The sequence below is a fragment of the Mixophyes fleayi genome, chromosome 2 (assembly GCF_038048845.1).
Source record: "Mixophyes fleayi isolate aMixFle1 chromosome 2, aMixFle1.hap1, whole genome shotgun sequence".
Classification (NCBI taxonomy): Eukaryota; Metazoa; Chordata; class Amphibia; order Anura; family Limnodynastidae; genus Mixophyes; species Mixophyes fleayi.
This window is the reverse complement of record NC_134403.1, coordinates 227387526-227399606: the sequence shown is the minus strand read 5'-3', so window position 1 is coordinate 227399606 and position 12081 is coordinate 227387526.

Below are 12081 nucleotides of genomic sequence, written 5' to 3'. Positions count from 1 at the left end.
CTGCAGATTGTGAATGCAAACCTTTCGGGTGGAGCACTCATTAGAGTGACCTTTTAACTCTTTCCTTTCCAGATTGCTCAGCTTAGAGGGAACACTGCTTCTGATTGGATGTGTGGTTTTGTCCACAAGGCATACTCACTTGTTCTTGCAGCAGCTGGAGGGGCGTTCCCATGCGGTTGGGTGTTCTACTCTGGCAGGTACATACACACACCCAACCCAGCAGTCCAGGAGCTGTGGGGTGATCACCTGCTGAGATCTATCCTGGAGAGATTGTATGCACAGGAGAGGCACCTGTGTGAAAGCATAGAGGACATTTCAGGATGGAGGCCAATGGTGGACAGGCTTAGGGAACTAGTTCACTGGGGAAAGGGCCAGTTATGTCAGCAGTTTTGCAGTTCTAGTGTACCAGACAAGTATAGCAGTGGTGAGCTGCCAAAGAAATATGTGTTTGAGACTATATCCAATGGGTGAAGATTTTCCAAAGGAACCTCAGGATCAATAGGAATAAATGTACACCGTATAGAACACGCCACCCAAGTTTCAGCCTGTTTTTTTTTAAATCAAAGATATTACTGGAACTACAGAGGTAGCTTTTGTTCTACTGAGTTGGCCAATGTGAGGACAAACATCTTAACTAAAACAGTGATGTTGTCAAAACTGGACTGTGAATGATATTTTTTTTATCTGCCAGTCTATCAAAGGATTGTGTAAAGAGAACCAAGGCATATCCATTATGGTGAGAAATCTTTGAGACTGAACCACATCCAGAATTAATTTCCCCGAATGGTCTTCGGTCATAGTGTACACAACTAGTTGCACTGCCTCTTGAATAACTGGACCAGATGCACTGGGAGACCATCAATAGTTTCTAAGCAGCATGACTGTAATCTTTTCTGCAAGAGGAATAGTATGTCTTTTAGCAAATCCAGTGTCCATAAAATTATCTATTGAATCTGAATTAATTAAAGTGAAAGTAGAAATTAATAAATTCGCTGGTTCAAGGAATAAGGAAATTACAATGTTACACTTTGGAATGTTTACTATGGAACTCAAATGATTAATGCAGAGAGGAAAAACTTCAATATGACTCCATAACTTTCTCCTTCCAGTTTAGGTCCAGTCATTTCCTGATGCCTTGTTAATTATTTTTTTTAAGTGACATTCTGTCAAATAGTGTGTAGGACTAGAACAATAAAGACATAAGGGACTTTCTCTTCTGCTTCTTTTTTTCTTACAGTTGTAGCGGACCCTGTTCACTGCCACCTGCATGGGCTCAACTTCATGATCTGGGGTCCTAGTTGTCAAAGGTTTATAACAGAAGCCATGAATTGCCATCTTACCTGTTCATTCCCTGCCCCAGTCCAGGTGCCAACATAGCAAATGCATGTGAGTTGTAACATTTTGACATAGAATGTCTTCTTCACCATATAAGTGCAATTAGACAGCTGAGCACCCACAGAAGTCACCATTATCATGGTTTGTGACATGTACGCTTTAAGTGTATCTTGATGCGGTCGCATACTAGAGATTCCAGTCATCATCATCATCAGGTATTTCAAACTTTTGAGTAGGATGTTTGTGAACTTATTTAGGTACTCCTGTAGTCTGCCAAAGTCCACCCATTCATTTTCAGTGAAGGGAGTGTAGATTGAAGGGTAGATGCATGTCCCAATAATACAGACACTATGGAAAACATTCTGCAAAGCTCTCTCCCCTGGCTAGCGTCCTGAAACTGGTCAGGGACAGGGGGAAATCTAATTGTTAATGGCGGCCTCCCATACTAATGTCCCAGAGTCAGTAATAAAATTGAAGTTGAAAAATGGTTGGCTATTTCAGTAAGACAACAAGCCAAAACATACCTCAAAATTAAGAAATATTTCCTTACAGGAACAAGACATTAAACGTTTTGCAAGGGCTTTCACAGTCCGTAGACATGATTTTTTGGGGGAAATCTGCGGTGGAATGTCAGTCATTGTCACGAATACTTAACCCTCGCGTTCCCCTGATGCTCCGTCGGACCCGGAATCCGCACTTACGGGTTCGGCGGTCACGTCATCGCTACCTAGGGCGGTCACATGATCATTACCTAGGGTGGGGAATTCAAAAGTGAACACAGAATAAAAGCATAGCTCTGACACTTGCTGAGTGTCAGAGCAACTTACCAGTTTCTGGCTCCTGATTCCTGTGTCCTACTTGTTCCTGCTTCCTGTGTGTTTGCCCTCCTGTGTACCGACCCGGCTTGCTGACTCTTCTGGATTCTCTTCTCCCGTGTACCGACCTGGCTTGCTGACCTTCCTGATTGCCTGTGCTACTGACCTGGATTGTCTCACGCTTCTCTCTCTATACGTTTATCTGCAATTCCTGTGTACCGACCCGGCTAGCTGACCACGCATCTGTTCTAGTGACCAGTGTACCAACCCGGTTTGACTGACTCTGAGATTGCCTTCCGATTCTGTCTGCATTGCCTGCCTGTGTACCTATCCGGCCTGTCCGACCATTCTCATCTTGCTCCTATCCCGCTGTACTACATCTTGGGGCAAACCTGAGGACTGAGACCTGCGACTCCTGGCAGCAAAGCCCATCCCGCCTTGCGGCTGTTCTTGGTGAATACCGGGGAGATCGTTAGACTCCGCACCTCAGGTAAGCCAGCGTTAATCAAGATTAGTAGTGTATCCAGTAATCCGTAACAGTCATGCAGTGTTTGTAAGAAGTCCTAATATCACAGTTAGAAGAGTTATACAAGGAAGAGTCGGACAAAAATCCTAAATCCTAAGTTTGATGTATAGTGCCATATTGAAACTTTTCTTTATCAAGATAAATCAGCCCAGTAACCTATTGTTCTATCACATATGTATGGAACTAGCATTGTAACTGCAAATACAAACTGCCTGGGGAGAGAAATTAGCACAGTGGCTATAATTACCAACTGCCCACAGAGCCTACAATTTCTAACCATCAACCTGTCATTTCAGCTATCTTGAGCTCCCCACTCACACTTAAGATAATTGAATCCTCCTTGGAATGACGGGTGGATGGAGTCAAGGGGAGCAAGTACTTTTTCTTTTGTATTTAATATCCCCTTCTGCTTGCCCTATAATATTCTTAAATATTAAAAAAAGATTTTATATATATTATTAAATTCATTTTGCGGAGATGGGGATGTATGAAATATTATCGTGTTAGTTTCATGTTGAGATGTGTTTAACCCATGATAATATTTATATAAATTGAAAAGAGTATACATTATTCTTATACTACCATTTGATATTGCTTTTACACGTTGTCACTCACATTATGACTGCCTGTAAATGTTTTGGTTCAACACTACTAAACTCTAAAATAGTATGTGTACTGCCAATCGCAGATGTTTATGATATTTATAATTTGTGCCAAAAGATCATCTATGCATTTAAGAGTGTATGATGTATTATATATTAATAATTTTACTTTACTGTATCAGGCTCTAAGTAACATTGCTACAATTATATATGTTAATCAATTGTATAATGTTACCTCTTTCTTTTTTTTTCTATTGCTAGGTTTTCTGTTAAACTTCAAGCTACGCCCCTGTTGAAGTCCCAAGTGATGAAAATCATTGGGATGTGGCTTGACATGTGCAGACGGTGGCATGGAGAACAACGAGAATGTTCAAGTTTTGGATTCACTTCACGACTACCTCCTTTGCCATCTGAAAGTGATATCATGGAAGCCTCTATGAAAGTTGTAGCAAGAGCACCTCACTTGTGACACGATCACCCTGCAGACATCAGTACACCGACAACTTCTTGTTGTAAATCAAACGTACATTTATTGTTTGCATCACAATAAAGAGCAACACTTCTTGTCAGGATGACACCAGTAAGCAATACCCTTTGCTTACACTTCCTGGTGACCCTAATGCTAAGTAAACATACCCCAGCTCTCTCATAACTGGCCAACTAGTTCAGCATCAGTCACAAACATAAAGTGAAGAAAACAGTCTTTTAACCCCCACCCAAACACTGCAAACCAATCAAAGACTACAATTCAATAACACCCATATGGTGCACCTGTGTGTTTGTGTGTTATAGGAAATACTTTGTGGGAATTAACTCCGTATGCAGCTTTCTCCTGCAGACTTCCCGGGACCTCACCTGTGCGGAAGAGCTGTGGAAAATAGGCATCTTTGCTACATATGCAGGTTTGGTTCATTCTTGACTTGGTCATTTTCTATTAACAAAATAACAGTGCAGTAAAAGTTTGGGCACCTTTGGTCAAATTGCGTTTTTCACTGAATTCCTAAGTGAAAAGAAGTTAACACAACTTGCTACAGGTAGAGAACTTAAAAATTACATATTTCTGCATATTTAATGCACATTATTTATTTTCTGAATGAAACATTGAAAAAAAAGCAAATGTGACATGTTCGAAAGTTTGGGCTCCCCTTCAAGGGGATTTAATACTTTTAAAAAATGAATCAAGACAAAGACAATTCCAGGGATTAATAAATACTCTTACGTGTCTCACCTCAGATTCTTGTGGGCTCTCAACAACCATGGACTCCTCGAAGCAGCTGACTAGGGGCTTGAAAATACAAATAGATGATTAATACAAAGAAGTGGAAAGGTAAAATGGTATTAAATCCTCTAAGCTGGAAATTTCACTGTTAGAATCATCAGTAAAAAAGACCCAGGAAAATATTTGGTAACAAACTAGTCAGTTAAGCAAATAAGAACTCACATATGACTGCCAAGGACTTGCAGAATGGTTAAGCTGACAACAGAGTATTGGTTCACAGATCCACAGTATAGCATCGCTTACACAAAAATAAGCTACATGGGAAGGTTGTCAGAAGGAAAATTTCCCTACAACCTCAAAATAAAAAGTTAACATCTGAAATATGTAAAACAACACTTAGATAAGTAAAAAATGTTTTGAAACAAAGTGCAGTAGACTGACCAATCAAACATTAAATTTTTGGCCACAGCCACAAAGTCACAAGTGAACCACTTAATGGAAAGAAGACCCATTAAGCATTGGGATGGATTTGTTATGCTTTGGGGTTGTGTAGCATCCAGTGGTGCTAAAGATATTGTTAGTATAGAAGGAAGAATGGTTCCAACTAACACATCCAAAAATCTCAAAATTTAAGTTGAAAAGTGGTTCAGTACGACAACAAACCAAAATATACTTCAAAATGAAACAAGCTTTACTTACAGAAACAAATCATTATGGATTTTGAAATCATCCAACGACTTGAAGTGAAATCTGCAATGAGATCTCAAACATGTAGTATACACAGCAAGACCTATGAATATTTTGGATCGAGAAGTGTTCTGTAAGGAAAAGTAGGACAAAAGCCCTAAGTTTGGTGTATAGCACCGTCTTGAAGTTACGTTTTATCAAGATATAGGAGAACAGTATCCTTTTGTTCTATTAATTATGTATGGAACTAATACTTTAACTGCAATTACCAACTGCCCACAGCCAGGAACTAGTTTTGTACCTGCTATTACCAGCTGCATAGAGCCAGAAACTAGAACTAGATAAACACCTTCATTTTTTTTTCTTGAACAAAATTCCTTTAATCTCAAATTCACAAGCACTTAGTATTCTTCACATATTAACTTCCTGACGCTACAAGTTGTTGACAATATTGTGCAAACTTCAACATGTAAAAAAAAAGTAGAAGCAAATAATTTTTTAGAGTTCTCCACCTATCATCTAAAAAGTTGACTGAGAAGTGTACACAGGAGGCAATAATATTGCATTAGAAAAAACTGCTCTACAAAGGCAAAATTTGAAGAACAGGCCTTATAATTACTTATGACCTTCAAAGAAATAAATAACCCAGATGATCTTCTACAAAAAGCATACATATAGTGAGACTTCCACATTATATAGGGAAACATTTTTGACTAGGACAGATCCTGTAAATAATAGGAAATGTGACAGAACTTCTGAAAAGAAACAACGTATTTATGTCTAAACACAATACTGAGTTAAATAGGACTATAAATATTATTAGAAAGAATTAACAAATGTTACTGTTGGATCCAGCTTTAGGGCCAGATTCATCAAAGTATGTATCTAGTGATTTTGAGGGTATAGTATGCCAAATCACTTTGCGCATGCAAAGGAGGTGGAACATACGTGATTTTGAGGAAATCACCTTAAGACGATGATACGCGTCAGTCATTTTGGATAGATGGTCATGTATGCTGGAGTATATTGGTTTATATCAAAAGAGAACTGTTAATACTTCTTAAAACCTGTTTCTATTATTGCAACTGGCTACTGCTGCATGAATGCCCTGTAGAATATACAGGGTCAACGCACAGAGAAGACTAAAGACTGATGCGTGTGGAACAAATGTTAATCACCTATAGTCAATGGACAAAGGAAGCTTAGTACCCAACTGTTACAGCTAATGGCTGATTATCATAAGCTTGCAGAACAGGGTGTAGAGGTCTCCACCCATACCAGCCACCTTTCCCATAGAGCTTGTTACACTCACGGGTACTCAGATGCTGGTAAGACCAGGGCCGTCTTCCCGACTGGGCATGATGGGCAGGTGCCCGAGGGCCCAGGGGGAAAGGGGGCCCTAGCAGGTCTGCTGTAAAAAAAAAAAAAAAAGAAACTTACCTTTTGCGGTCACCTGACCGTTCAGATCAGGTGGTCAGGTGACGATCCAGCTCTCTCCCTGGTCCCCTCTTCCGTGCCATACTCGCAGTGAATGTCGGGCGTGATGTCACTGCGAGCACAGCACGGAGGAGCGCAAAACAGAGACTCAGCGAGGGAAATATAAGAGAAGGAGATTGGAATTGGACTTAAGGTAAGAGGAATTTCAAGTGGATGTTTACTGACTGTATAGTCATAGCCAAAAGTTTTGAGAATGAAACAAATATTATTTTTCACAAAGTCTGCTGCCTCAGTTTTTATGATGCCAATTTGCATATACTTCAGAATGTCATTAAGAGAGATCAGATGAATTGCAATTAATATCAAAGTCCCTCTTTGCCATGAAACTTTATCCCAAAAACAACATTTCCACTGCATTTCAACCCTGCCACAAAAGGACCAGCGGACATCAGGTCAGTGATTCTCTCATTAACACAGATGAGAGTGTTGACGAGGACTACGCTTGAGATCACTCTGTCATGCTGATTGAGTTAGAATAACAGACTGGAAGCTTTAAAAGGAGGGTGGTGCTTGAAATCATTGTTCTTCCCCTGTTAACAATGGTTATCTGCAAGGAAACACGTGTAGTCATTATTACTTTGCACAAAAAGGGCTTCACAGGCAAGGATATTGCTGCTAGTAAGATTGTCCCTAAATCAACCATTTATCGGATCATCAAGAACTTCAAGAAGAGAGGTTCAATAGTTGTGAAGAAGGCTTCAGGGCGCACAAGAACGTCCAGCAAGCACCAGGACAATCTCCTAATGTTGATTCAGCTGCGGGATCGGGGCACCACTAGTGCAGAGCTTGCTCAGGAATGGCAGCAGGCATCTGCATGCACAGTGAGGCGAACACTTTTGGAGGATGGCCTGGTGTCAAGAAGGCCAGCAAAGAAGCCACTTTTCTCCAGGAAAACATCAGCTATGGATTTTTTGTTTAAAAAATCTGCATTAAATCTCTTTTTAGGGTATCTTTAATCGTAATTACTACAATGACTGATTTATACTCTTATGAATAGATTTATTTGGTATGGAAGTGTTTGCTGAGCTTGCTGCAGCCAATTTAATGCAAGCTGAAATGTTATTCTTTTCAAAAGAAAGGCAAATAGGATTATACTCTTATGGCAATAGCGGATGAGATAGTAAATCCTTATAACCTCTTATGAGGACTTTCCCCATAGAAGCCCTTTCCAAGAAATGCGATATGTTCCAGAGTATTCAGTTGCCCCAGGTCTTAACTTGTAGTAGTAGGAGCTTATTAAATATAATTTTGCTAAGTTAAGTGAATGGGACACAAAAAGCGGTAATAGATAGTAAGCGAAAGCAGCAAGATACAGTCACACACATGCCAAAAATCAGAGTGGGCACAGATCAATATCAGATACTATAAACAAGCTGAGGCCCAGGCTAGCTACGTTCAATGGGAATACCGGTAATACAGGCTGAGGTCAGGGCTGGTGGAGTTCAGAGCAAAATCCAATAACCAAACCGAGCTCAGGGCAGGAAAAGGTCAATAGCCAATCCAAAAAACAAGCAGTGGTCAATGGCAAGAGAAAAGCAGTAAAGTCAAATAATGATCCAGGTCACAACAACAGGTCAATTCAAACAGAGTATTCAGAGCACACTAATAAAGTCTGAACTATCACCAGATGATAGACAGAAATTAGTTTTTATTTGCTGGGGAAGCTCAGCCTAATAAACTGCACTGATGCAGAGGGCCGTAATGAATAGCAACTGACTTGACGCCGGAAGCACAAATGAAAATATGCTGGCTGCTATTATTTGGCAACCGATTTGGCGGACAGTGGCGTTCACTGCAAATGCGAAATGCTGCAAGACAATTCTGGTGCGAAAAAATAACTTTAATTATTTACTTTATCTTAAAAAGAGAGAAATTGATTTGCAGTTTCATTCAGTAACTTTCTTGGAGTATTATAACTAAAGTGATCCCTAGGGGATTTAGGGTTAAAAAGTAACCAAATATCAGTCTTACCAGCTGTGAATTTGGCACAAATTGGTGTGCTATTTTGAACAAGGTCTTGTTGCTTTTGGTGATAGAAGACACAAGTAAGGAAAAAAGGCTGAGGCAGAGGATTAAGATGAGGCCTTAAATTTCTGGGTACAGAAACCACCTTCTAAGGTCATATACTTTATTTAAATTCCATAGAGGAACAAATTCCCCACAAGGAACATACTGAAAAATTGAGGTATCATAGAACCCAAACAAAACTTATATTTAGGGTTCCAAGAACCTTTTATCCAGTTAATACTAATGTTTCAATGAATCATTTTCCATACTAGTGGCTGCCTGATGTTTTAGATATAATTGCACCCTGGCTGAGCGACAGGCATTTAAAGATTTGGCCAGTGATAATAAAATCGTTATACAGCCAGCTGATAAGGGAGGGGCTATGGTCAGCAATGAATACTCATACTAATGCAGTGAGAGTTTAAGGTAACTTAAAGCCCACTAGATTTTGAGCCTACCTTTGCTTTTAAGCCTAAACAAGTTGTTCAATCTTGGGTTGGATAACAGGTAGCTGGACACTAACAATAACAAATTATTAACTAGAAATTTCCCCCAAAATACATAAAAATACCACACTCCCTCCTGGAAGACTGATCATCTCTGCTTCTTTGGCACAGCCTTTGGTTTAATATAGAAAGAAAGGGTAGATCCAGCACTATATGAATTGCATAGTGTTAAAGGTTCACAGTAATTGTGAAAAAAGTACATTTGGGTTGTTAATCGAGAATTGCTATCATCAATATCTATTGATCATGGGGGTAAATGTTTTAACATGCGGGTTCTTCAACACCCGTGAGTTCAGCGTCTTTGGCGATTAAATTTAAAGTGGCGCTGCATTGTAAAGGGAAACTTCCCTTTACAATGCAGCGCCGCTTTAAATTTAATCGCCGAAGACGCTGAACTCGCGGGTGTTGAAGAACCCGCATGTTAATACATTTACCCCATGGTCTTTTAATCTCATTTCTTTTCATGAGTTTATTGATTGATCATAGCATATGTTTATCTCTGTGGAGTTTGTATGTTCTCCCCGTGTTTGCGGGGAGAACATACAAAACATACTAATAGGTCAATTGGCTGCTATCAAAATTGACCCTAGTCTGTGTTTCTGTCTGTGTGTGTATGTTAGGGAATTTAGACTGTAAGCTCCAATGGGGCAGGGACTGATGAGAATGAGTTCTCTGTACAGCGCTGTAAGGCTATGGACGGGAATTGAACTCATGACCCCAGTGCTGTAAGGCAGAAGTGCTAACCACTTAGCCACCATGCTGCCCATACTTCTTATCGTCCTTTTTTGTTTTTTTATTAGATTTCACTGCCACATTACAGTTATGGCCAAAAGTTTTGAGAATGACACAAGTATTGGTTTTCACAAAGTTTGCTGCTTCAGTATTTTTAGACCTTTTTGTCAGATGTGGCTATGGTATACTGAAGTAAAATTACAAGCATTTCATAAGTTTCAAAGGCTTGTAATTATAATTACATTAAGTTTATGCAAACAGTCAATATTTGCAATGTTGACCCTTCTTTCTGAAGACCTCTGCAATTCGCCCTGGCATGCTGTCAATCAACTTCTGGGTCACATAGTGACAAATGGCCAACCATTTTTGCCCAATCAATGCTTGGAGTTTGTCAGAATTTGTGGTTTTTGTTTGTCCACCCTCCTCCTGATATTTGACCACAAGTTTTTAATGGGATTAAGGTCAGGGGAGTTTCCTGGCCATGAACCCAAAATGTCGATGTTTTAATCCCCAAGCCACTTAGTTATTACTTTTGCCTTATGGGAAGGTGCTCCATAATGCTGGAAAAGGCATTTGTTCGTTACCAAACTGTTCTTGAATGGTTGGGAGAAGTGGCTCTTGGAGGATGTTTTGGTGCTATTCTTTATTCATGACTGTGTTCTTAGGCAAAATTGTCAGTGAGCACACTCCCTTGGCTGAGAAGTAACCCCACACATGAATGGTCTCAGGATGCTTTTCTGTTGGCATGACACAGGGCTGATGGTAGCGCTCACCTTTCCTTCTCCAGACAAGCGTTTTCCCAGATGCCCCGAACATTCTGAAAGGGGATTCATCAGAGAAAATAATTTTACCCCAGTCAGCATTCCAATCCCTGTACCTTTTGCAGAATGTCAGTATGTCCCTGATGTTTTCCTGGAGAGAAGTGGCTTCTTTGCTGGCCTTCTTGACACCAAGCCATCCTCCAAAAGTTTTTTCCTCACTGTGCGTGTAGATGCACTTACATATGCCTGCTGCCGTGTCTAAGCAAGCTCTGCATTGGTGGTGCCCCGATCCCGCAGCTGAATCAACTTCCTTGCGCTTGCTGGACGTTCTTTGGTGCCCTGATGCCTTCTTCACAACTATTGAACCTCACTTCTTGAAGTTCTTGATGATCTGATAAATGGTTGATTTAGGTGCAATCTTACTAGCAGCAATATCCTTGCCTGTGAAGTCCTTTTTTGTGCAAAGCAATGATGATTGCATATGTTTCCTTGGTGATAACCATGGTTAACAGGGGAAGAACAATGATTTCAAGCACCACTCTACTTTAAAGCTTCCAGTCTGTTATTCTAACACAATCAGCATGACAAAGTGATCTTCAGCCTTGTCCTCGTCAACACTCTCACTTGTGTTAACGAGAGAATCAGTGACCTGATGTCAGCTGGTCCCTTTGTGGCAGGGCTGAAATGTAGTGGAAATCTTGTTTTTGGGATAAAGTTCATTGTCATGGCAAAGAGGGACTTTGAAATGAATTGCAATTCATCTGATCACTCTTCATAACATTCAGGAGTATATGCAAATTGCCATCATAAAAACTCAGACAGCAGACTTTGTGAAAAATAATATTTGTGTAATTCTCAAACCTTTTGGCCATGACTGTACATTGTAATTACTAGACGGTATGGCATTTGCTTTTAATATATGTTTCACATGGATATCATTCTTTACAACCATTGGCCTCCCACTAATTGTGTAGTGGCGCCCGTTGCCTAGCAATGTGGTAGTACAATCACCGCTACTGCTACCTATTCAAGTAAGACATTCATTACGAAGGTGCATACATGACCAATTTCCCCTGAAGAAGTCACGCTTAAGGAAATGACAAAATGCATTGGGACCATGTATCCCCTCCAACCGGAAGATCACCTATTCGTTCCAAGTATGGAACACACACGGAGTGAGCAAATAAACGCTGCCACTCATAGGAATTCTTTGCACTATAGGAACTTTGACCTTTGACATTCCACCAGTTCAAGTACAGCACAACTACTTTTGGGACTTTTTATTAACAACGTTTTTGGCTTATAGGTTTGAGTTAATATTTACAATAATGTTTATTTTTATCTTACTAGTCTTTCAAAATAAATATATATATATATATATATATATATATATC